The following is a 24,494-nucleotide window of genomic DNA, read 5'->3' on the forward strand; positions in this document are numbered from 1 at the left end:
AGTAAACACAGTGTTTGGCCACTTCAATGTCATAGAGTCCTGGGGAAAACAGTAGCCGCCTGAAACCTGCTGGAGGTCAGAAATACATTTCCCACAATGCACTAGATCATTTACTTTTGGGTGAGCCCTTAAAATGGATGCTCCTAAAGATTGACCTTATTAAATAAAATAAAACTTTATAGTAATTTAAATGATGTACTCTCTATGACATTCTTTGCAGCTACTGCTGCCACCCTTTTGATGACTTTATACATCATGAATTTTCTTGAAGAATGACTCAAGGCAGAAGAATATATTTTTAAGATGACCACTGATAATTTATTGTGAGATGTTGCACTGTGCTTTTCCACTTATAAGTCGAGCTTTACATAATACATAGGGGGCAGTGCCAGTGCCAGTAAGAGATACTGGAACAGCCACTCATTAGCGTCTTTCGCTCTGCTGTGTTCAGAAGCACCACCCTCCTGTTTGGTTCCATCGCATTAATATTTTGAGGCTTGTTCATCAAGAATTTGGGACTCTCTTCTGTGACACCTGCCCTCTAGGGCTTCAGCTCGTAAAAGGAGTGGGGACTTTCCAATGTTCTATCAGCTGCCACCCCACTGGCAGGCACTGGCTGGCTGGATGCCACTTGCCTGCCTTGCCATAGTTACAGTCATGTCTCCTAAGTACCTCTTCGTACCCCACCTCTACTGCTGTTGCTGCTCAGGCAAGAAGCTGTGAGCAAGGTTGCAGGGATGGTGGGAGTATACACAAGAGCAAAATGGCCACAGTCTCATGGACAGCTCGATAACTGATTCATCCCACATCCGCATAAAAGCACTTGAAGTGGCAGGTTCATACTGGACCAGTCAAAGTCAACAAACCTTCCCTCTAGAGTATCAATCCCTGTGGGCATTTTCTTGTTATTCTGTCATACGAACTGAACAGCACATGTACAGTGACATAACACAAAGGGAGCAGTGTGAAGGAAAGGATGGTTAATGAAAATGTATGTCTAAAACCCCCTTTCGACGTGACTACTATTTAAAGAGAATGAAGAGTGATGTGCTGTATGAACAAATATTTTGAGTTTCATTTATTCTCAGAGTTAACTCTAAATTAGCCTCAAGCCATACCTCATCTTCACTATCAAATCCTTTTCCAAATATCCACCCAAGAAACTAAAATCAAGGGTCAAATGAGGAGGGAACAACTTGAGTCAGGGATTACATCTGTGTAAACAGAACAGAACTAATGGATCTGTGCCAAACCTCCTTGCCACCTGAGACTGACCAGAATTTAGTTCAAGAACTGACGTCTCTCTACAACAGCAGTATGACTAATACTGTTCAGAAGGCCGCTCCACTACGTCAAAAAATACAAAATTACAAACCTCCAGTTCCTTGGTTCAACCAAAACATAAACAATGAAAGAAGACACCCAGGACATCTGGAATGACTATGGAGGAAGGACCCAAACATTACCCATCACGAACAATTGAGAATGCACAGGACCTCATACAAAAAAGATATCCTGAAATCCAAAACCACAGCGATCAGATCACGGATAGAAAGGGCAAGGAACAGGCCCAGAAAACTCTTTGACATAACAAAACAATAATCAGGAAAACTGGTTGAAGCCACAACTGCAAACAACTCAAAGAACACCTGCAATGATTTCTCAACTTTCTTTAAAGAGAAAATCACAACCATAAGCAACTCTATTTTCAGCCACACTTGTGCCAAACCTAGGGAATCCATCAACCCCACTCCAAGGGCACATAGCAAGAATGCTGAACAACATACCACAGCTATTCCAAGGAAGAACGGAGCCTTCTGGAACAGTTTCAAATCTCTGTCTGAGGGAGAAATCGAAAAAACAATTCATTCAATGAAACCTACACACTTCACTGAACCCCTTCACCCTCACCTGCAGAAAGAGATCCAACAATTCATCACTTCCCTATGGACGAAACTTGTGATGCATCTCTCCAGCAAGGTTCCCGCCCAAAAAGCCTGAACATCTGTCACAAAAGCCACAAAGAGACCTTTGAAACCCAAATAGGCCTATCAGGTGCCGTCCTTAACTGGTTCACCTCTTTCTTGGAGAACCAGCAGCTTAAGAGTCAAAATCTGCAACACCTTTTCTGATGTAGCAGACATCGACAGAGGCCTTCCACAAGAATCTGCAATTTCACCAATGTTCTGCAATCCATACATGGAAACACTCACTTAAATCTTTAATCAATAACAAATCTACAAATCTTGTATCACGTGTAGGCAGATGACACTCAACTCTATGTCAATCTCTCTTCTCAAGAGGATATTCAGAGATTGGATGACACCCTGAGTAAACACAGGACTGGCTGGCATTCAACAATCTCAAACTAAATCTGCTGAAAACAGAATTCATTCTTTTCTCCCCACCCCTCAGATCCCAACTACCTCAACCATGGTTCCTTAACCTCAAGTCACTAAACTGCACCCCAACCATCAGCAAAATCATTAGGCATCACACTTGACTCAAATCTAAGAATGCAAGCTCACATACAAGCTGCAACCTGAAGCACTATCCTACAACTGCACTAACTACGAAAACTAAAACCGCTATAAGACCTCAAAATAACGGTTCAATCTCTAGTGCTCTCAAGACTAGAGTATAGGAATGCCACACTAATAGGTTTACCTAAAGCTAGCCTAGCCTCAATGAAAGTGACAATAAATGCAGCAGCAAGATTAGTAACAGGAACATTGCTTTTTGATTGGATATCCCCATCATTAAGAGTCCTCAACTGGTCTCCATTTGAAGCTTGGATCCAACTGAAGGTTTCATCGTTAATACACAAAGCTTTACACAATTCTGGTCCTAAATACATGGTAATAGCATCAAGCTATCAGGAGGCGGCAGGGAATCTAGGATTGCAAAATCCCTCATACTTGAATCAGCCAGATTTTAAAAAAACACAGATGGTCGCACTTTCACCAAATCTGCTCCAAAAATCTCACTACCACCCTCAATGAGAGCAATTACCTAATGAAGACTTTTCAAGAGAGAAGTTACAGTCTTAGCACTAGAAAGACATTTGACATATAAGAACTGTTGTGAAATTGTCAATCACCCCATTGTATATTGTAGCCTACTATTTTTGTACCTCGCTCTTCAACTCCTATGTATTGCTTATCATAAAATATGGATGATTTATTCTACCCCAGCCCTCATTCAACTATCGCTTTGCACAACGCTCTGATACAATCAGTGCTTAATTTGTAAACATATAAGTGCCAGGACCCTTGCCAGGAGGCCATCATAGTTTGCACCACTCATCACCCTTGTCATTTCTGCCAATGACAGTACCAGCACAACTACTATCCATCACACTGATACAAGTGTGATATTTCAGACTGTTCGAGGACTCCAAAGCAATAAAAATGGATTAGTTGTTTTTAATGTATATTGAATGAATAAAAAACAGTTTTTCTGCTCATCTTTAATTGCAAAAATAGTGTCACCACGTGGCACCTGTCAAGTGCCGGTGTTAACAATTATGTGCCGGTGCCGAGTACTGAAAACCACTGGCTCAAATTAAGCACTGGATACCATGATGATCATGTTCGTGCTTTATAAAAACACCACAAAGAAATGATTTTGATTTAATTTATTGTTAAAAGTTTGATTATTTAAAATCATTACAGTAAAAAAGCTCAAATTGAAACCCACCCACCCCTACCACCCCCTCCCCAGCCGACCTGTGAACTTTAAAAAAAAGAAAAAAAACATGTTTCCGAAAGTCAATCTTGTATTGCAAAGTCCCTTTTGCCATTAAGTCCGGGAGCATAATTATATTGCGGCAATGTTCCAATCAAAGCACGTGGAGTGGCGGGCAAGCTCTTCTTTGCCCATGGATGTTATGGAAGCACCTTGTTAGCCCGTGAATCAGTCTCTGAGTTTTAAGAGCTTGTGGATGGTCATTTATGCATTTGCGTCTAAGGCCTGTCCGATCAGGTGAATAAAGTTTGTCGCTCTTGCAAGGTAGTGAGTTTTTATTTCCAAGAAACACCAATCTGATGCCTCCTTGCATGTTCTCATGCCAAGGTCTCTTAAAATGGGACGGAGCAGCCTTTGTCGTTCACTGGTCAATTTGGGGCAGCAACATAATAAGTGGAGCCAGGATTCCCTTTGGTAGTTGCATAGGCGACAAGAGATAGTTCCATCTGCTCGCGCCCATGCTGGCTTAAAGTCTGCAGTTCTAAGGGCCGTTAGCCTAATTAAAAGGATTTTCCTGTGGGCCTGGACCCCAAATGCTTCCCTTAGATATTGTTGAGCTTTCCCCGTGGTGTAAGATTCGTCCAATGCCTTCCTGAGGGTATTATGGCGAAGTGCGGTTAAATCCTTTTCATACGAAATAGAGCAGACCTGCCTTCTCATGATGTTTGACCTGGCCTTGTGCGGGATGTCTGTTAGGGACAGACTTTTGGGTTCGATGTTGAGGGTCTCTATTGCTTTGCCCAGCTTGGTGTGCCAGGGGCAGTCCTCTTCTCTGAAGATTGTTACCAGGTGATGTTTGAGAGAGTTATACAGTGCTTTAAGGACTCTTACATAATACTTAATTAGGTCCTCCTGGAGGTCCAGTTCAGGTCTGCCGAGCCCTAGCTCCAACCGTAACCTGGTGTTCCTTGCGCGCCTCGGTGCTTGCAGCACAATCTTGTGGGCTTTGCCCTGCGCTGCTGCTATGAGTTTGTCTAAGGCTCCTGGAAATGCCAAATGACCGTAGTTTATGGCCGGGATTAGTTTTGCCCTAAGGACCTTCAACATGGGATCTGCTCTAGGGCTGGTCAAGCATTGACTTAGGCGTCTCATTGATAGGATTACACTATTGGTTTTAGCAGTTAAGTGTTTTATATGAGTTGCCGGTGTTGCCCTCTCATGTAACCAAACCCCAAGATAATTATAGGTGTGGTGGTCCCAATTTGGTGATCTCCCAAATTCCAGACTGCTTGTTTTTTATGGGGGTATTTGCTGAATATCATTATCTTTGTTTTACCCTGGATAACTGTCAGGTTATTTTCCTTATTATACTTCCACAGCTCTTTTAATTCTCTTTGGAGACCCACCCTTGTGTGATCCACCACTACGGTGTCATCTGCGTACTACAGAATTGCCAGTCTCGCCGTGCATAGTCTCGGTGGAACTACACTTGCCTCTTTCAGAGCTCCCCCCATGTCTGCTGTATAGAGGTTGAATAGGAGGGGGCCAAGACGCAGCCCTGCTTCAGTCCGTTGTTGGTTTCGACTCTTGCTGATAGCGCTGTGGGTCTTATCTTGACTTGTACCCAAGTCCCCTCATGTAGGGATATGATGGCTTTCAATAGCTTTGATGGAACTCCCCAAGCTGACAGTTTTCTTCAGAGTTTGCCTTCATCGACCATACCAAAAGCTGTGCTGTAGTCGATAAAACAGCAAAACAACGGCAGGTGCCTGTCTTTCACTGCACGTTTTGAGAGATAGGCCAGGACCATGATGTTGTCTGTTGGTGCACTGTTTGTCCTGAAGCCGGTCTGGTAGAATGGTAGTATTTTGTTGTTGTTAGCCCAGTCCTTTAGTTATCTCAATAGTAGCTTGGCGTAGGCTTTGGCTTCTACGTCCAGCAGGGCCACTAGCCTGTAGCTGGTGGGGTTGGAGTGGTCGACTTTCTTGTGACTAGGAAAAAGGATTGATCCTTTCAATGTTTGTGGAATTATTGCCGTTGAGTAAGCAAAGTTATATAAAGGGGTAAGGACTGATTTAAATGCCAGGGCTGGAATACCATTTGGGCCTGGTGCCCCATCATTGCTCATTTTCCTTATCCCCCTTACTATTTCTGCTTCTGTGAAGCCATTGCCCTCAAACGTCGTTGATCCTACTTCATCTGTGTTTGGGGAGATTGTCTATGTGAGTGCTTGTTTCCCAGATGTTCTTAGGAAGCGTGTGCTCAACAGCTGATGTACCTCTGGTGTATAAGCCCCTTACATACACTTCCCACTCATTGCTTGCTATGTTATTCTCCTTGCTCCTAGGCTGAGAGCTCAGGCGGTTGATGTACCTCCATAATTTGGCTTTGTTTTTTCCCTTTAACAGGGCGAATACTGTAAACCATTTTTGTTCCATTTCTTTCCTCTTGTGCTCATCTACTTCCCTACTGTAGGCAGCTCTCAGTACAACTATGGAGGCCCCCTCTGCCAATGATCCTCTTTTCTTCCTTCTTCTGAGTGCCTTCATAAGAGCACCTTTGCATTGGCTCAATCTCTTTGGCATCTGTGGGTTCTTTGAAAGAGGGGCCTTCTGGGAAAGTGATTTTTTACAATGTTTTTTGCCCAGCTTCCGCCACAGGTCTTCTGTCTGTGCTTCCCAGAAACAAGTCACCTCAGACTGGGTCTCCCGCGGTCCACGAACTTCCCACGTTAGTGCCCACTCATGCATTTTCCCTTTGAGTTTGGTTGTCCATTTTATTCTTTAAATGGCTCTGAAATGTTCCTCCCCTGTTGTTTCTCCCATCATTTTCTGGAGGTCTGCTGATTCCATTCCTAGGTAGAATGTTGTACATGGAGGCCTATGATCGCTTTCCCCTCTGTCGTCGACCTGAAATTCTTTCAATTTATCGGCCGTTTTCTCGTTGATTAAAATATAGTCAATAGTAGATATGTTCCGAAATGATGGTTTGGGGCACCACAAGGGTGATCGTAGTTTCATTGTGAAGTGAGTTGAGTAGATTTTGACATTTTTGAGAAGAGAGAGCAGTGGGGCCGCCTTGCACCCTTTGTTTTGTTTGCCACTCTATGGTATATGAAGCAACAATGGTTCAATGGGACTCATTTCGTATTCATGTATTTGTAGTAATACAACAGACATTTAGCTTTTTAGGTGCTGATGTCAGTTGAAACATTGTCATATTTTGTAGTCACATATTGGTTCTCCAACTCCCAGATGCAAAACCGAAAGTTTATTGTGATTTAAAAATGGACAACGAGCAGTCACCTAACAGAGACCTTCACTGAAAACTGAGGAATTGTTCAGCATTCCAGCACTATTACCTTTTTGGTTTAAAAGGTTTCTTGTATGGATGTGCAACAAGATTTTACTAGGTATACAACTTAAATTTGTTGTAGCCCATATTTTGATTGAATATCATAATTTACCAGGAGAAAGTGAACTGGGCAAATGAAACATATTTCTAAGAGTATGTCTTTTCTTTGTCAAATGGTGTTTTAAAAAAAAATGTGTTTCCTACTTTAAAGCTCGATGTTATCATGAGGAGAGAGAATACCCTCGAGACATCTACTGGACTATGGAATTATGATTCTCTGCACTGTTCCATAAATTCATCTTGACCTCCCCAAATCTTGTAGTATTCTGAAGAACTCTGAAAGTGACTGCTTGATATATATCTGTACTTCACTCTCCTTAAGTTGGTTCCCTGTTGACTGCAGATCTACTGTGAAATAAAGCTTGTCTGTAAAACTAGTCTGCATTCCAGCTAAAGATTTCTGGTAGCTCTCTCTTTTTACCACAACGTAAGAACACTCTTTTCTGGAAAATCCCTTTTTGAAATATGAAATACCCTTTAGAAATTCCATTCAACTCAATTCAAAGAGATCTTAAACATGTTCTTCATGGTCTTCATAGTCTACTACCAACTACTCGCTTCTAAGGCAGTTTGCCTCATGATGAGTTATATTGAAGTTTTATGGAGATATTAGACTGTCTTACTTCTAGAAGATGGTACGTTAACTAATCTGGTCTATTTGTGTCTTCTACATAGACAGATCGAGGACATTTCTAAAAATATTTGTGGTGTTTGGACAGAATATCAGAAAACAAGATATAGTCATTCAAGCTGGGTTGTGTTTACAAAAATATAGTCGACAGGAATATCAACAGTAAAAATATAATTTTTAGTCTTGTTTTTAATACTGTTGTAAAAAATATCGATGTAGCAAATATCATTGTATGTAATATCATTTGCAGTTGTTAAATAGTATGCAATTTACTGTATCTGTTTATTTTTTAATTTGTGTTTTTAGTAAGAATATTTTTTAGTTATGAAATTGTTGAAATGTGTATATTTAGTTGTAAAAATTGTATATAACTAATTTTGCAATAATTTTTTTAGTAGCTAGATATTGGATTTTTAGGAGATGAGGTTGGAGATTTTTTATAAACAAACATTTTGAATTTAAAAACATTTATGTTAATCATTTTGAGGATCTGCAAATTAATATTGAATTTTTTAATATATTTTGTTATATTAATATTTTAATTCATTTTAAGTTTCATTTTAATTAATATATATATTAATTGTACAATAACAAGTTTGTAATGAGATTTCAAAATATATAATAAACATCTGAAAAAAATCAAATGTTTAGAATATTTTCATGTAAAATGATTGCGGGGCATAATTTAACATTTTAGAAATGTTTCAATTGTTTTTGTTTTAAAAAACATATTAAAATTATATTTTACATTCATCAAAATATAAAATGTACTTAAATCTTTTTGTATTTTATGATGGTTAATTTTGGAATAATATTCTATTTGTTACTATATGGTTTAAAGTTTAGGAATGTCTCAAAGGAGTACATTCTCTTCCTTTCACTCCCGAGGGGGCACAAAACAAGGTTGCCCCTTCTCTCCGTTGTTTTTCTCCCTGGCCTTGGAGCCATTGGCAGCTTGGATCCTCCAGGACCCACAGTTGTGGGGAAATCCGGGGAGCGGTGTGTGGGAGGAACGGATATCCCTCCATGCAGATGATATTCTGCTACATGTAATGCATTTGCTCTTGTTGATAGATAGGATCTTGCACATTTTCCCACTTTTTTAGAGCTCTTCTGGTTAGCAGACCAATCTGAGTAAGTCTCTCAGTCTCTCATTGTTCCTCTTGCTGGAAGGTAGCCGGTTCTACTCTCTATATGCAGGGCTCTAGTGGTAACTCAGGGCTTTCAATACCTAGGCATTCATGTGACTAGGGATGTGGAGGATTTTATAGAGCTGAATCTAATTTGTCAATTGAAACGTCTGGGAGAAGATATTGCAAACTGGAGGACACTCCTGCTCTCCATTATGAGTAGGGCAGTGCTTTTCAAGATGATGGCCCTACCCTGCATGTTCTATGTCCCACACAATTCCCCATATAGGGTACCACCCGATTTCTCTTGAAAGGTGAATATCGAACTGTACAAATTACTGTGGAATGGGGGCATTTCACAGATTTCCCTTGGCAAGCTCCAACAGGGAGTATTCAAATGAGGACTGGCAATTCCGGACATTCAGATCTATTATTGGGTGGCACAATTGACTGCAGTGAACAATTGGGTATTTTGGGACATCGAGAATCTGGCCTACCGAATGGATCTGTGTGCTATGCAGGACCAAGGTTACCCGTCAATCCTGTATAATAAGAAATGAGCAGGAATGCTGCCGCTCCATATGCAAATGGTTGTTAAGGCGTGGAGACAGGCTAATAAACATCTGGGATGGGATGGGATGGAATGGAATGACAGGCTGAAAAACAGGATCCAGCTATGGGACATTGAACTTACTTTTGTGTGAAAGTCTAAAAGGCTTCTGTAAATGGAGACTGATTGATATTGGGTGTTTTAGAAACATATGGAGAGGGGGTCCACCACTAACTTTTGCACAATTACAGCAGGAGTACAAAATGGGGTAGGTGGAACATGTTAAATCCCTACAGTTGGGACATGTGATACAATGTGATGTACCAGAGAGAGTGCAACTACAAGAGCCCTCCTTGTTGGAGGACCGACCACTACAGGACCCAATGCCAAAGAAAGTGATTTCATTGACATACAAGAAAATAATTGAAAACTCCCCATATCTGTTGCATTCCTTGTGGGAGTCTTGGGAAGTAGATATAGAGCTTATCAAGGATGATGATTGGCTGGAAGCCATTCAGAGCCACAGAGAAATAGCCATTCAGGCTTGTTTCCTTATGATCCAACTACAAATATTGCAGAGATCCTATTATTCTAGGTCTTTACTACACCGTCTGGGCTGAAGCGATAAGGCCCTTTGCGCCAGGGAATGTGGCATGGTGGACAAAATTTTCCACGTACTCTGGGAAGGCCCCATTGTCCAACACTATTGGAAGGGAAAGGTACAGGTCATGACTGAAGTTACTGGCATCAGAATCCCGCTGGAAGCCAGATGGTTGCTGCTCTGCATAACAGGGGTGGATACTTGCCCCAGATACTCCAAAATGTGGTTGCAACTGGTAGCAGGGGTGACCAAAAGAAACATTGCAAAGGCATGGGGTGCAAGTAGATCCTTAAGTGTCATGGAGTAGGAGGATGATCAGGACTGGTGCCGATTGGTGGAAAGATGATTTATTACAGTAGGGGCTGCCCTAAGAAATTCGATAAAGTGTTGGACAAATAGAGTTTTTATAGAGACAGATAAAGAACTCATCAGGAAAGCTACTGGGGCAATAGGAGGGGATTGTTTTTTTCTTTGGAACTCTGCGACAACAAGTTTTGCATGTTTTAGTGATTCTGTTTGTATGATTTACACTATGTTTATCACAATTGCATGGATAAGGACTCTGTGTCTCACTATCCCGATAAGTAATCTTAATGGCAAATGTTTATACCATTCTATGTGCATTGAACAACTGTTCAATAAAAAATAAAAACAATTTAAAAAAAAGTTCAGGGATGTTAGAAAAAATTCAAAAATATTTTCACTATTGATTTATTAAAAATATGTTTGTTTATATTATAATATTTAAAGATATATATTTAGGTTTCTAGTTTGGTGTAGTTTGCTTTAAGATTTGTAAAAATGTTATTTAAAAATGTATATGAGTATGCAGTATTAATTGTGTATTTAAGTTGTTTAATATGTATTATCTTGTTTAAAATGTTTTATATTGAAGTGGATATTGTGAATGTCACCGCTTTGGTATCCAGCACCTTTTTCAAATAGCCTTATATTGGAATGGGGTAATTAAATGTCACCCTTTTAGTGTCCAACACCTTCCACAAATTGGTTCAGATTGGAGTGAGAATAGTAAAATGCCACCATATTAGTGTCCAACACCTTCCCCAAATTGGTATTGATTGGAGTGGGAATAGTAAATGTTCCCAATTAGTGCCCAACACCTTCCTCCAATATTGTTAGATTGTAGTAGGTATAGTAAATGTCACCCCTTTAGTGTCCAATGCCTTCCCCAAATTAGCTTGGATTGAAACGAGAATGGTAAATGTCACACTTTTAGTGCCCTTAACTGTCTCCGAATTGGTTTAGAATGGAGTGGAAACAGTACGTTACCCCTTTAGTGTCCGTATCCTTCCCCAAATTTAGATTTGAGTGGGAATAGCAAATTCCATCCATTTAGTGTCTGACACCTTTCCCAAATTGGTTTAGATTGGAGTGGGAATAGTAAATGTCCCATTTTTAGTGTTCAACATTTTCACCAAATTGTTACAGATTGGAGTGGGAATAGTAAATGTCACCCTTTCCTGTCCAACACCTTTCCCCAATATGGTTAGATTGGACTTGGAATAATAAATGTCACCCATTTAGTGTCTAACTTTAAAAAAAAAAAGATGATTTATGTTGGAGTATGATTATTACATTTTACACTTGTATTCTGAAATTTGTTATTTTACTTTTATTTGTATGTAGTAGAAATATTTTGTATTAGTTTATTAGTAATGTTGGTGATTAGAAATATAACAAAAAATAGTTATTTGTTTTAATACAATAATACTATTAATTACACACATTTTTCCCATTTTATTTCTGTTTTCAAAAGTGTATTAAGTGTATATTCAGACAGTTTTTTTAACATATATGTAATTAAAAAAAAAGAAAATCTCTAAAATCCAGGAAATAATAATTTATTTTTATTTTCTTAAGAAAAAAACATACTGTACATTTTTAACTTTTGCTTTACATAAACAGTTTTTTGAACATTTCTTAAATATTTTGTAAATTTATTTTCAACATCATTTTAACATATTTTCTCAGTACATATTAAAACATTGTATATATATTAGACTACTATTTAATTTATATGTTATACATTTTAAACATTTTATCACATCACTGTGAAAATGTGGAAAAAATGTATTAAAAAATGTAAAAACTATTTTGTATACATTTTTCATAATTTCTACAATATTTCCTAATCATCTCTATCGGGAGATAGTCTTTATTTAGTTTCAAATAGCAGCAATTTTTTTCCTGCAACCTTCTATTATGTAATCTTTTTTTGTTATTTTTAGTCTATTTTCCCGGAACCAGGTTGCAGAAAGGTACTGCCGTTAGTACTAACATTTAAGTACCACTTAAGGACTTTTATGGGTTTTGATGGTAGGGGGGTGTCAGGGAAGGTGTCGACAGTAGTTATAGTGTTGTTTGTGGGTTTGCTGTATATTTAGATGTAATACTGTTACTGTTTTTCACTAGTTTGTAGGTTTACGTTTTTGTACACTATTTTAGCAATGTATCGTTATGTTAAATCAAGTTATATTTTGATGATTAATTGTTATGTATATGCATTTTAGGAGAGTAAGTAGCCATCTGGACACCTAACTTGCCACTTGCCTGTGGCCTCCAGTTCCTGCTTGTTTCAGGCTGATCCAGTGACACCGCAGCTGTCTGAGTTTTCCCGCTGTGGTTTTCTTGACCAGGTTTTCCCACTCACCATTCTTCCTGCCAACAGAAGCCCCACCCACCCCAGGTCCTACTTAATTCAGGCTGCAGCACGACCCTGCAGCTCATCAAAGGTGCGCCAAAGACAAGCTTGGCTGTGCCCGAGCTCTATACCCTCGACCCGGGACACCACAACAAACACTGCCACTGACCCACGCTCCATGGTAACACCTTTCACCTGCACCCACTGTCACTTCACTTGCCACTGCACACACACCAGCCCACCAACCAGCCCCACACCGAACACACCACAGACAACACCTAAGCTATAACACCAACTCCCATGCACCCTTCTCAACATATGTTCATTATGCAAGCATTCCACTGAATCATGGGTCCTCATCGCCACTCTTGCACCTGACATAGTCTCCCTGACTAAGACCTGGCTCAAACACATTTCCACCCCAGACATTGCAATAGCTCACTAGGACCACACCAACAAGCCGTGAGGAGGAACAGGAACAGCCATTATCCACAAGGAGACCATACAGTGTACCACCACCAACAACATCATCACACCCAGGGACCATCTCAACTTCAAGCTCCACACAGGTGACAAGACAACCATTGGAGGCACCCTCACATACCGATCCCCAGGCCCATGCTGCAGCTCCTGCAACCCCATTGCAAACTTCATTGCACCCCTAACCTTAGACTTCAAGAATTACATCTTCCTAGATGTCCACATCGACTACCCCAATGACAAAAACACCAAACATCTCCTTAACAGTATGAGCAGCCTCAGATTGACCCAGATTATCCACGACCCAACACACACTGCAGGACACACACAGAACCCAATTTTCAACTCCAGCAACTGTGTCAAACACAGCTATGTCACAGAACTCACATGGACCGATCATTCCATCATCCACTTCACCATTTCCAGACCCCACAACCTCACTCCAAAGATGACCAACGCCCCCCACTAGAGGTGGAATAAAATCTCAGAGACCACCTGGGTGAACACCTTCAACATCTCCAACTCTGCTACCACCTCCAACCTCGAACAGGGATTGAAAAATGTCAATGCCTGGATCACTAATTGCACAGACAGTATTGTCCAAATCAAAAGCAACATCCAGAGGGAATCCTCTAAAAAGGCCAGCTAGTACACCCAAGAACTCAGAACAGCGAAATGAGACAGCACACAGTTGGAGAGGAGATGGTGCACCAGCAAGGACACCTCCGACAGGGCAGCCTTCTAGACCTCCCTCAACCTTTACCACTGCCTCCTGAGAGCAACAAAGAAGACAGCCGTTGCCCCACGCATTGAAACAAGCACCAACAACACCACAAAACTGTTCAATATTATTATGGCATTCTCCAACCCGGCTACCAGCTAAAACAACATCACAACCCAACAGGAGCTGCACGACAAGATCGCAACTATATACAGAGCCCAACCCAAACTTATAGACTTCTTCGACAGGTATGCCACCATGGTACCCGACACAAACCACACACCATGTTGAACATCATCTCAACCCAGGACACCACCTACACCATGAAAACCATCCACTCGGGGCTCCAATAGATCCATGCCCGCACCACATCTTCAAACTCAGAAACCAAAGGATCAGCCAGGAACTCACCACCACAGTCCACAACAAATGTAATTCCTAAAATGCCATTGGACAGCCAATCAGAGCACTCGCTCTAGCGGGAGCCTTTCACTCCCACAAGAGCGTGAGAGCTCACCAAATTTCAACAAGTACAATCTGCGGTTGAAGGTCTAGTTTCCCTCTGAACTTGATGAAATTCAATTCAGCAGTTTGTGCCGTAACCGTGTCTGAAGAAGTCCATGGAAAATGCATGGGGATTTTATATTTTAGGACCCCACTTTTTCTTGGCCCCCACTTGACTAATCACCATGATACTTACTTATAACATGCCTTTGTCCAGGTGTTTGAGTGTGAATATTTTTAAAGGCGATATTTGTGTTTTTGTTAAAACTTTGTTTGGTAAGATTCATCAAACGGGGCCACAGTTATTAGCAAACCAAAAAATGCTCTGTCTATGGAAAAGCCTACCTAAGTATAACTACCTACTGCGACCTTCGACCGCCAGTAGGTATTTTATGTGTATATATATATATATATATATATATATATATATATATAATTGATGTTGTCGCTTTATATACCTGTATTGAACATGACGTTGGCATTGCAGCATGTAAATACTTCTTAAGGGACAGACCGCTTACACTGTTTGATCATACCACTGTCCTATTACAAATGTTACACTTTTGTCTGCACAACAACTGCTTTTTATTTGAAGATCAGTGGTACGAACAATACACAGGGACTGCTATGGGTAGTTGTTTTGCCCCTAGTTACGCCTGCCTCATGATGGGGTGGTGGGAGGCAGAACATCTGTGGCATGATGGCAATGCAAAATATCAGGAAAATGTCATCCTGTGGACCCGATACATAGATGATATCTTCATGATATGGGACGGTCCACAGGATGATCTTGATTGCTTTATCCAGGGCCTGTCCATTAATCAATTGAATTTGGAATTTACGAGTAAAACCAATCCTCAGACTATTGAATTCTTAGATGTCCAGGTTGAGGTAGGAGGGGGTACCTTGCAAACAAAATTGTATAGGAAACCAACTTCAGGAAACAGTATTTTACATTTTGGAAGTCACCATCCAGTGGGTTTAAAACGAAGCATTCCCTATGGTGAGTTTTTAAGAGCAAAGAGGAACTGCAGTACCCATGAGCTGTATGAGAAAGAGGTCACTAACATGCAGGCTAGATTCAGGAGTAGAGGTTATGCTGCTAATAATCTTAGAACAGCTATTCAGAAGGTGGATACTAGAGAAAGAAGCAGTTTACTAACTCCTAAACCTCAGGGTAGTGACAAACAGGAAGTAAGACTGATCACCACATACAATTCTGCATCACGAGATTTACATCAGATAATACGCAAACACTGGCATATTATCAAAAGTGATGCTATAATTGGTACATTGGTCAGTCCAACTCCTCATATCACTTATCGTAAGTGTCAATCTTTAAGAGACCTCCTAGTTCACAGTCACTTGACTACACCCAGTTCTACATCTAAATCCTGGTTGAGGGAACTCCCAGGGTTTTACAAATGTGGTAGGTGTAAGGCTTGTAGCTGCAGTTCCAATGTTAAAACTTTCTCTCTCCCAAATGGTAAGCAAGGAAAAATACGGAATTTCATCAACTGCAACACCGAGTATGTTGTATATGTGATCAGCTGTATTTGTGGCCTACGTTATGTAGGGAGCACAATTTTCCCTGTAAAGAAACGCATTTTGGAACATCTGCGTGCAGTGAAAAATGGTGACATGTCGTACGCAATTGCGAAACATTGTCATTTAATGCATGAAAATATCAAAGACATCAATACTAAGATTACAGTTTTTGGTATTGACAGGGTTCCTGCAAATGCTAGAGGCGGTGACCGGCAACGGCGACTGAGAAGCCTAGAATCAGAATACATTATCAAACTATGCAGCAAGTTCCCTGGTGGGCTTAATCAGGAGGAGGATCTCCACATTCATCTTGGATAGCTGGACTAGATTTTCTGTTGTTTATGATTAGCTTGACATCACCTCTTGTGTCTGCAACGGAATTGTAGGATTTCTTGGCATTTTTTGTCCAGCAATGTCACTCCAGGTTTTTCCCTATCGTACTTTTTCCCTATCGTTCTTTTGGTGTTTCTGTATATAACATACTTGTAACAACTTTCTTGACAGGATTGGTTTGATGACACATTTTTCTCTCTCCTTTTTTCCTTCGTTTTTTCCTTAGTTTGTTTGTTTCTAATGCATCTTAGTGTATACATATATACACATACTTTTTCATGGAACCTAATACCCTTCTTACCCCTTCGTCATCTTTCTCTTCTTCTTTCTCTCTTTTCTTCTTTTCCTTTCATCCCAGCTCTTCTTCTTTTTATCCCCTCTATATTTCCCCTTTTCTCACATCTGTTCTGGTAACTATGGGTTATGAATTGCCTATAACCATTATGGATATATGCATAATTGCTTGGGCCATCTGTAGTCCTCTAGAGCGGCTGCTCGAGGTATGTCTGGGTAGGCCCAGGTTTTCTTTGACTCTTGTTTTTATTATATGGTGTTGTTAACTTGCTGTAGCATTTCGCCTCTGTATGCTCTTTTGTTCAATTAGTGACCCCCAGGTGGTCGGACTGAGTGGCTTTGTTTTCCCCCGAAGTAGATGACAAGAAATGTAATTTACGATGATAGCCTTTTTTGCCACTTGGCATTTATCTCATTTTAATTATTAATTTGAGTCATACATATACGTTTATTCACTGTATTTCACTTTCTAGAATTATGTATATGTGTACAGCATCAATGTGTTTCAATGTATGGATTTCACGTTCAATTACTGTGACAGTCTGTCTTTCATTGAATGTGCACTGTGGCTCTATTTGCAACGTACCCTGTTTTCTATGTCTACTGATTTGTGAGGAAGTACATTTAAGCCTATGACCGCTTCCGGGTCACAGAATGACTCTTTGACAAAGACGGTTGTTGTTGAAACTAGAGTCAATAAAATTGTTTTTTCGTCTATTAGAATCCTGAGTGCGACTCTTTTCTTATGCTGGAGCAGCGTAAGGCTTTTTAAAAAAAAAAAATATATATATATATATATATATATATACATATATATATATATAGATATAGATATATATATATATATATATTCACTGAAAAAACCATAGGTTTCAAGGGCGTTATAGTTAGCTGGACATTTCACTCGTACAAAACCCTAGAAATTCCCCCGTTATAGTTAGTTCAGCTAACTATAACTTGCGCGCCCGCAATGCACTGATGGCGTCACATATTACATCACTCATGACATGGTCAGTCAATGTGTGTTTTACTGAAAATTAAATATGTTTTATATATGTATATCTCAAGGTTGATGGAAAAACAAATGGGTACATAAGTGTCTAAATGGATGATTTATGTTTATAAAATTGATTGTATAACTGACTGATTAGGTGTATCTTAGTGAATACATGGGTTAGCAAGTAATGTTTAAATATGTACATATCTGTATCAGTCTCTCACTTTGTGTATAAGTGGCTGCATGTGTTGGTGAGTAGCTACATGAGTGTCTATATGGGTTATTAGTTGTTTTTATGAGTATCAGTTTGAGTGTCTGTATGGTTCGGTGGGGGGTATTACTTAGCGCATAGATGCATGAATGAGTGACTCACTGTTTGTATGTGTTGAAGACAGTATGTGTGCAGGACTATATGAGTGTGTGTATGGGTGTGTTAGTGAGTGAATGACTGTCTCAATAGTGTCTTTATGAGTAACTACAGGTGTTTAAACTAGTATATGTGAGTATTGGTGTATATAAGTGAGTATATGTGAGAGTGAGAGATTGGAAGAGTTTCTGTATAAATAAGTATGTGTTTCTATAAGTGATTGTTTAAGAGAGTAAGTATGTGTAAGTTTCTGTAGAAGTAAGTGAGGTGGTGTGTGTATAACTGTATATGCAAGTAAATGGATGTTTGATACTTTATTTGCATTTGTGACTATGTGTGTGAGTAATTCTATAGATGAGTGGTGGTGTCTAACAGGATGTATAGGTGTATGAGTACATATGATGAGTGAGTACATGTATGAGTGACTGTATAGGACTGTTAGTGAATGAGTGGATGTGTATGTAGATCTTGGAATTACTGAATAGGTTGTTGTAACTGGTATTGGTATGTCCATTGTTTTGAACATTTTAGTTTCTATTTTTGAATGTGTGTATCAAAGGTTATATTAGGGTGAGAGAAGGTCTGCCACTCTATCACAAGGATGATGTCATCAGTGATGTCATTTGAGATGTCATCAGTGATGTCATGAGTGATGTAACTGGCCATGTCATGAGTGATGTAATATGTGACATCATCAGCAGTGCATTACGGGCGTGCGAGTTATAGTTAGCTGAACCTACTATAAGAGGGGAATTTCTAAGGTTTTTTATACGTGTGAAATGTCCAGCTAACTATAACGCCCCTGAAACATATGGTTTTTTCAGTGAATTTCTAAGGTTTTTTAATTGCTAATTCCTAACTGTAACGTGCATGAAACCTATGGTTTTTTCAGTGAATTTCAAAGGTTTTTTAAATGCTAATTTCTAACTTTAACGTGACTGAAACCTATGGTTTTTTAAGTGAATTTCAAAGTTTTTTTAAATGCTACTTTCTAACTATGCCTACAGAGGTAGGACATGTGAAGAAAGAAGAAAAAACGCCCAGTAAGAAAAAAAATAAATGCAGAAAGAAGCAACAGAAGTCCTCAAAGACGAAGAAAAGTGCAGGAAGGCGGAAAACGTGAAGAAAGAACAAACAGAGTATCAGAAAGAAGCCTTGTTGCAAAATCATCCTGTACCCTCAACTTTTTCAGACGGGTACTGGTGGTAACTGAGTCTGACTAACTAGTCCTACAGCCATTGCAATGTTAAAAGACACTTAGAATACAGTAAAAACACCTGCATACACTAGGGAACACTATGCGTTGCGGTACCCCTGTGATTACCATGCCCTCCTCTGACCCTAGTACATAATAGGGCAGGGGGATTAAAACTACCTCTTAAAATTCACCACAGGGTGCGTTTGCACACTGGTGAAGGGAGGGGGGGCCTGAGGTGACATGTGTGCAAACACGCCCTGTGGCCATTTTAATTTGGGAGATAAAGTCCCCTTGAATCCTGAGAGTCCCTTGGGTCAAACTAGCCCACTAGGTACCTCCAGTAAGCAGAGAGGTGTCAAAAGTGGCAGAGCCTGGACCACCTCTCTGCAGCGCAGCGCAGTGGCACTTACTTGAAACACCTGGTGGGCTAGTTGGCCCCCAGGGGCCCTCAGGATTGAACGGGGAATTATTTTCCCAAATTAAAACACACCACAGAGGGTGTTTGCACACACCACCTCAGGCCCCGCCCCTCCCTTCACCACTGTGTACACGCGCCCTGTGTCTGTTTTAAGTTGGGAAATTAGGTCCCCTTGAATCCTGAGGATCCCTAGGCTCCAACTAGCCCCCTAGGTACCTCCAGTAAGCGCCACAGATCTGTGTTGCAGAGAGGTGTAAAAAGGGGCGTGGCCTCTGAACACCTCTCTGCAACGCAGCACCCTGGTGCATACTGGAGATACCTGGTGGACTTTTTAGCCCTCAGGGACCCTCAGTATTGAAGGGGAATTAATTCCCCAACTTACAACTTGCCAGGGGGCACGTTTGCACAATGTTGAAGGAAGGGGGAGGGGCCTCAGATGACATGTCTGCAAACACGCCCTGTTGTGCGTTTTAGGTTGGGGAATTAAGTCCTCTTCAATCCTGAGGGTCTCTGGGGGCCAACTAGCCCACCAAGTACCTCCAGTATGCGCCAGCGAGCTGCGTTGCAGAGAGGTGTTCAGAGGCCACGTCCCTTTTTACCACACTCTGCAACGCAGCTCTGTGGCACTTACTGGAGTTACCTGGTGGACTAGTTGGGCCCCAGGAAGCTCAAGATTGAAGAGGAACTAATTCCCTAACTTAAAACACGCCACAGGGCGTGTTTGCACACATGTCACCACATGCCCCGCCCCCTCCCTTCATCACTGTGCAAACGCGCCCCGTGGTGCGTTTTAAGTTGGGGGATTAACTCCCCTTGAATCCTGAGGGTCCCTGGGGTGCAACTAGCCCACCAGGTACCTCCATTAAGCGCCACAGAGCTGCATTGCAGAGAGATGTAAAAAGGGGCGTGGCCTCACATCACCTCTCTGCAACGCAGCTCCCTGCCGCATACTGGAGGTTCCTGGTGGGCTAGTTGGCCCCCAGGGACCCCCTGTATTCAAGGGGAATTAGTTCCCCATCTCCAAATACGCCAGGGGGCACGTTTGCAGAGTGCTGCAGGGAGGGGGCGGGGCCTCTGGCGCGATGCTGGTCTTTTAAAAAAAATTACTTTTAAGAAGGGGGGCTGTGTGGCCCCACTTCTTTACCTTTTTTATGGGCCCTGGGGACCCCATCCCCCAGGGCCTGACCCCCTTTTTTTCTTTATAATAAATTTGGGAAGGGGGCCGCGTGGCACTCCTCCCTAGGCCATATTCGGCCCCAGGGACCCCATCCCCTGGGGCATGGCCACTTTCTTTTCAAATTTTTGGAGGGGGGCTGCGTGGCTCCCCTCCTCAGGCCATTCATGGCCCAGGGGACCCCATCCCCGGGGCCGGCCTTTCCGTTTTTATTTTTTTTATTTTCATATTTTTTATAATTTGTGAGGGGGACCGCATATGACACCCTCCTGGGCCACTTATGGCCCCAGGTACCCCATCCCCCAGGGCCAGCCCTATCCGTTGGGTACCGTGGGGGGGTCCCCAATCCCCCCACGGTCCCACTGGCTCCCCGCCCCCTGCGGGAGCCGGCATTGCTTTTCCACATGGGGAGCTGCTAAGATGCAGCTCCCCGTGTGGAAAAGCAATCTGCTTTGGTATTTGGAAGAGAGAGCAGGCTTCCTGCTATCTCTTCCAAATACCAAAGCAGAGTTTGCTACGGCAGGTTGGGCACCCCGGGACACTACAGGAGCCAGCCCTGGGTGTGGCGGTCCCCACGGCCATGACAAGGCTCCAGGTAGGGGGCCGCACGGCCCCCCTGCCACAATTTACAAAGCCCTGGGGCTGGGGGGTCCATCACGGACCCCCCAATTTTAATATTTAGAGCCCCAGGGAGGTGGCAGTCCCGGGCCGTGTGGGGGGCTCCCCCAAACAGGTCATATTTTTAAACAAAAATCAAGCCCCAGGGGGTGGTGGTCCCCGGGGCTGCGGGGGGGCCATGAGCCCCCCCACAAATATTGTGGATAAGCCCCGGGGAGTGGCGGTCCCCGGGGCTTTGGGGTGCCTTTGAGCCCCCCACACATTAAATAAAAAAGCTCCAGGGTGTGATGGTCCCCAGGGCTGGGGGGGCTGTGAGCCCCCCGCAATTATGTTAGATAAGCCCCAGGGGTGGCGGTCGCCGGGACTGGGGGGCCCCTTTGGGGTTTGGCCCACCCGGGGGCTGAATATTAATGAAGCGCAGGAGCCTGTGCTTCATTTTGGTTTTTTTCTCGGCTGGATCCAGTCACCCTGCATGGATTTTGCCGATTTTGTCCGTTTGGGACCCCCTGAGCAGGCCTACGGGGTCAGGGTGTTTCTACCCTACCCCCCTTTATTGCGTTTTGTGCACTTGTTCCACTGATTTCTTGTGCCTCGGGTCTACCAAGGCACAAGATGGCTGCCAACACTTCCTGGTTTGGAGTGTTGACAGCCAATTAGCATAAAGCTCATGATCGGAAGGGTGCGCGGATCCTGCGCACCATAGATATCAAAACTTTTTTCATTTTGAATTTCTCAGGAATTACTGAACGGATTTACACAATTTAACAAAAAGGGTTCTTTCTGAACCAAGATCTACCTTTTTGCCAAATTTGGTGTAATTCCGTTCAGCAGTTCGTTGGGAAATTGCATGGGGAAAACACGTTTTGGGACCCCATTTTTCTTGGCCCCCGCTTGGCAAATCACCCCGAAACTTTCTAGGTAGGAGTGGACTGGAGTGGGCCATACGTTTTGAAAATTTCGCGAAGATTCGTCAATCGGCACTAAAGTTATTGGGAGTAGAATGTTGCGAATTTCCTATGGAAAATAGGTCCTAACTATAACTACCTACTGGCGACTGCCAGTAGGTGATATATATATATATATACCCCAACACCAAGTGCCAGAAGCATGTTATAAGATGGCCACCAACAACCACACATTTATGTAATAAGATTTTTTAGCAATTTTTGCTGTTCCTGAAACTTTTTAACGATGTGTACTTTTTTCACTTTAAAATTGTGGTTGAAATGTTTACTTACTGACACCGAAAAAGTCAGAGTGCCGAAACGAGTCTGTCAGTGCTGGGAGGTTCTGCACATTAAAAAGCACTTTATGCGAATTCCCGCGAGTGATCTACTTTGTGTCGGCTGAGACGGAATTTGTTTGCTGCTTTGGATTTATATATATATATATAGATATATATATTACTGCTTTGTGAAAATATATATACAAACATATATATATAATATATGTATATATATGTATGTATATATATATATATGCACAAAGTAGTATGTCTACAGATAGTGCACAGAAGTCTCGTACTTCACAGTTAAGTTTCAAACAAACTTTATTTGGCAACGCGTTTCAACCAGGTACTCTTCCTCACGGCCTGAAAACATTCATGCACCACCACCTTATGAAAGTTACAAAGAGCATAAAAGAAAGATGCGCATGTTGGGGCTTTCTTTGTAAATGCACTAGTAAGTGTCTTCCTAAGATAATCAAGAAAACAGACTTACACATGACCTTTTATTTTGTACGGGATATGAAATTGTTAAGTGTTATCAAACAATATTCACCACATAAAATATTTGGGAAAAATGTGCTCATCAATTTAATGTGCATATTACCAATATAAGAAATTTAAAAAATATATATATACAAAAAAGTTGTGCAACATTAAGGTGCCATTATGCTATGCTGGCCAAGTGCAAGAAAGTGGAGGGCAGAGAAAATAGGTCAAGTGGCCTGTCAACCGTAAAAATAAGACGAGTATATTTGATAATTCTCACACATTATAGCATGTGACAAAAGAAATGTATAATTCACAATGCAGTGCTTTTGACTCCTCCAACTCATTGCTCATATCTAGCCAAGTGGCTTTTGCTACAATTCACTACATTATCATACAATCACATAATAATTAGATTAGCTCAGTGGAAGCATGAACATGAAGAGAGAGGATGTGGCCTAACAGCTAGAGCAGCCAACCTTGACGCTGGGGAACCAGGTTCAAGTGTCAGCTAGGACGCTCAACATCCTGTGATTCTGAGCTAATCATTTAATCTCCCTTTGCCTCCCAAAAATCAATGTGTCCGTCTGATACCTTTGGGTCGAGTTCAAGCTATTTCAAACTCCAAAAAATAAGATTAGACTCCATAATATGAAATTAAGAATTCAAAATCAAATTATTACACCGAAGTCTGTATATCAAAGCATCAGAAGTAAGGCATTCACACATTCTTATCATGTTCTAAAAGCGCAGCACTATTACGGCATGGACAGAAAACAAACAAAATTCAAGAAATAACCATTCATGGTACAACAAAAAAAAATATATAAATGTGTCACTGGAAACACCGTTACATTTTATCCTCAACAAGATATTTGAAACTATGATTTATATTAATAACAGCATCATTTTTAACAGTCGCCCTCCAATAACAAGCGTTCAAGTAATATTTTGTACATTTCCGATTTACATTCTCATTGCTTGTGTTTTCCTGGCTGTAAGCATATCCCAAGTGCCAGAGCAATTGTTTGCTTTTTGTGATGCTCTTTATATGGATATATGATGTATTCATGCATGTTTTTGCAATGCATGCCTTCATAATGCAGGGCATTACAACGAGCGCGGTGTTACCGTGCGTTCCATTACAACCCAAGTCGTTACAATGACTTGCCTTATGGAAGCGCTGGACTTTAGAATAGTATATTTTACTATTCCAACTCCAGTCTGTGCAACAGTAGGAAAGTTGTTGGATTTAAAATCCAACAATGCGCATGATAACGAGACGTTCGTTGTGGTGCCTGCGTTGTAATGGCACATGCGTAGCTCTGTCTGCGTTGTAAACACTGTTTCCCCTTTATGCCATTCTATGAGAAAATAGTTTAATAATATAGTTAAATATTTTGTTACAAATCTGACTTTATTTTGCTCATATATACAAAACATTACATTCATC

Source organism: Triturus cristatus, chromosome 5_2 (genome assembly GCF_964204655.1).
Source record: "Triturus cristatus chromosome 5_2, aTriCri1.1, whole genome shotgun sequence".
NCBI classification, from domain to species: Eukaryota; Metazoa; Chordata; class Amphibia; order Caudata; family Salamandridae; genus Triturus; species Triturus cristatus.